At 39.5% G+C, this 3560-nt stretch overlaps 1 protein-coding gene across 1 annotated transcript in view; it reads left to right on the top strand.

Moving 5' to 3' along the window:
* LOC107556337 (protein diaphanous homolog 3-like) overlaps positions 1-3560 on the top strand; it is a 215796-nt gene that overhangs the window by 145315 nt on the left and 66921 nt on the right. The gene's annotated exons all lie outside the window — the stretch shown is intronic.

Here is a 3560-nt window from a genome sequence, read left to right on the forward strand (position 1 = left end):
GTAAACACTCATTTTTCAGTTAAAGACAGTTCAGTGATGTCATCATCCAGCTCAATTCAGTTTAAATAGTATCTTTGCAATAATTTGCAATCAAGTCAACAATATCGCTGGAAATGAAGTGTCCCCAACTAAGCAAGCCAGAGGCGACAGCGGCAAGGAACCAAAATTGGAATGTAGAAAAAACCTTGGGAGAAACCAGGCTCAGTCGGGGTGGGGGGGGGATCAGTTCTCCTCTGACCAGACGATTTGGTTCCTGTGGTCTTGTCCCGGTGGTCGTCTGAGATGTGGTCTTTACAGGGAATCTGTATCTGGGGCTCATCTAGTTGTCCTGGTCTCCGCTGTCTTTTAGGGATGTGGAGGTCCTTTCTAGGTACTGATCCACCATCTGGTCTGAATACGTACTGGATCCGGGTGACTGCAGTGACCATCTGATCTGGATACAGACTGGATCTGGTGGCTACGGTGACCTCGGAATAAGAGAGAAACAGACTAATATTAGCGTAGATGCCATTCTTCTAACAATGTAGCAAGTGCATCGGGTGTTATGAGAAGTGTTCCCGGTTCCGGTTGACCTAATTAATGCAGCCTAAAAATCCTTTAACGGATTTGAATATTAGAAGTGTATTAGTATGTTATGTGTAAGCCAGGTTAAAGAGATGGGTCTTTAATCTAGATTTAAACCGCAAGAGTGTGTCTGCCTCTCGAACAATGTTAGGTAGGTTATTCCAGAGTTTGGGCGCTAAATAGTCAAGTCTATTTGTACAGCGCTTTTCACCATACAAATCATTGCAAAGCAACTTTACCGCAAATTAAGTTTCTACAATATTTAGTGGTAGCTTATCAGTGGTGACTGTCAGTTAATGTACATATGGCAGAAATGTATGGAAAAATCTATTTAAGATGTAATAAAACAGACGATGAACACTATTAACAGCAATTATTATATGATGCAATCAAACTTATAGTAAAATGTGGTAGTTCTGAGGGGTTGGCATCATCTCTTCTCAGGTGTTCTGGATCCAGACTGAAGCTTGTGGTAATCCTAGTTACATCCCGTGGCAAAAAAACAGAGAAATGAATAGAGAGATAATTACCGTAGCTGCTGTTTCAACCAAGCAAAATGTATTTGTTTAACCCAAAAACCTGACTGAAATTCTTCATCGAGATCATTTTTTTGCAGGAAGGAGCACAATTGAGCAAACACAACTTTTTAGTCTGGTTTGTTCCACAACATTTTCTGCACAAACAAGCAGGAGTCTTGTGATGGAAGCTACAGAGAGGCAAACAGACACTTTGAAGGGGCTACAAAGTTCTGGAGCTGAGGGTGCACCAGACAGCACATCAAGAGCCCTGGACAATGCTAGCCGATACAGGAGTGTGACACAAAAGAGGACAATGTTAAAAAAGAACCATGTCGCAGCACTTCTGGAGTTTGCCAAAAGTCTTGACACACAGCATAGTTGCTCAGGGGAAAATGTTTTGTAGTCAGATGAGACCAACATAGAACCATTTTTAGCTTCAGAGTTACATGTATGCTACAAATTTAGTATTGTCCCACAATATGCTGTTAAAATCAAAGGAAAAGTGGATGATGCAAAATACTGGAAAATTGGACAAAATTACACATTTCATTCTGCCAAAAAGGGAATCAAAGTTTCGTCAAAGTATCTTTTTTTTTTTTTTTTACCAAAACAAAAGTCCCAGATGCAAGGCCAGATGAATGCTCAAAAGCATAAAATGTCCTATAATGGCCTTGGCAATGAGAATAGGTGGCACTGTTTGACAGGATCAGGTTGTTCAGGTGTCATCTGACTAACTTTAAAAACCTGGAGCAAATCTGCCTTGGAAGAATGGATCAAATGAAGCCAGCATGTACTCGAGGGAAAAGCCAGTATTTATTGTAATTTCTGCTTTTCAAAATATTATTTTTGTGCAAAAATATATGTACTTGAAGCATATTTGCCAGCAAATCATTTCATATGTAAATTAAGTTTCAGTCCTTTAAAAATTTCATATTGTCAAAAGAAGGATTTAAAAAAAAAAGTAATTTTAAAAAAAAAAAGTTATAAATTATAATGGCTTAAATTGAGCATGGCACTGTATTTCCGTGGGAGAGAGAGGTGATAAGTGGTTGGTCTATCATGCACACACTTTATCACAGACTCACACTCTTTGTCTAATTGACGCTTTGCTAGTAAAGGTCAACAGTTCTATGCTTTCTCTTCGCTGAGAGTTTTCATTGTTGGTCGGCTGCCCCTTCTGAACTACTGACAGAACTCCGTACAAAAGAGCTATACCTTCTCCTCAGTTACCCACAGTTCACTTTCTTTCTCTCACTTTCATGCTCACTCTCTCTCTTTCACCATCCCTCTCTTACTCAGACAATAGTTGCTGATTGAAAATGGCCTCACTATATTATTGAGTGTATGACTGAGTCTGCCTGGCTTTTTACAGAGAGCAAGCACCCGTGACAATGGCACAATCCCAAAGACGCTTCAGACAGTCTCTTTTATAAAGCCCCTATACTTGTGTGTTTGCTTTTATGTTTTATATTTTAGATAAACGCTGAATTACAGATACAATAGAAGAAGATTTGTTCTATTGAGTGAAAATAGAAAAAAAGAAAAACTCCTCTTACATTCAGCTGCTTTTATTTTAAATATACTGTATTCTTAATAATGTCAAAAGAAATATTTTTTAATGGTATGTATGTCAGTAAATTATTAAATTGTAAACTAAATTAATAATCATATAATTGAAATATGACTGTAATTGTTTGTTTCTATAATATTTATTATAATAGATCATATATTTTATTCGTTTTTTTTGTTTGTTTTTTAGTGTGATTGTATTTTATTTTCTGTTTCTCATGAAATAATGTCATGACAGTCAGGTTATTCAGAAAACAGTTCTGGTTTAATTCTGAATCTGCCCAGATGATAGGTGTCGCAACCTGTCGGTGGAAAAGTGGGCACTTCTGCAGCGTTAGCACACACTCTCACATGCTTTTTGCTTTGCTTTGTTTTGTTTTGTGTTGTGTGTGTGTGTGTGTGCACTTGCTGTGTCAGTGTAAAGATTAATATTTGGAGGTTACAGTGTCAAGGCCCGTAATGCTTACCCACACTCACCCATCCACAGGTTCAACACACAACAGACATTCTCTCATACAAGCCGTTTTCTCCAAACCTGCTGAAATGCACACTTTCCTGTCAACCTGATTTATTCTCCGTCACTCTGTGTGTGTGTGTACATTTTTGTGTAAGCAGCAGTGAGAGCACGTGCGTGATGTGTCTGTGACCGTGAGAGGTGTGATATTGCTCCTGCCTGTCCCACAGGCCTCCTTGTGTCTCTGGAGTCCCTCTATGTGAAAGCCGGTGGCCTGAGGTTAACTGCCTGCACCACTCAGCTGTTTTTACGATCGGCCCTCCAAATGCTACAAAACACCCATGGATTTGTGTAGAGGTGCAGAGATGTATAGAGGAGTTTAAGAGCCTGTCTGCCGCTCAAATTGTCCGAATCGACACTGTGATATACTGACCACTCCCCCCCCCCCCCCCCCC

Source organism: Sinocyclocheilus grahami, unplaced genomic scaffold (assembly GCF_001515645.1).
Source record: "Sinocyclocheilus grahami isolate Dianchi unplaced genomic scaffold, SAMN03320097.WGS_v1.1 scaffold20.1, whole genome shotgun sequence".
Taxonomy (NCBI): Eukaryota; Metazoa; Chordata; class Actinopteri; order Cypriniformes; family Cyprinidae; genus Sinocyclocheilus; species Sinocyclocheilus grahami.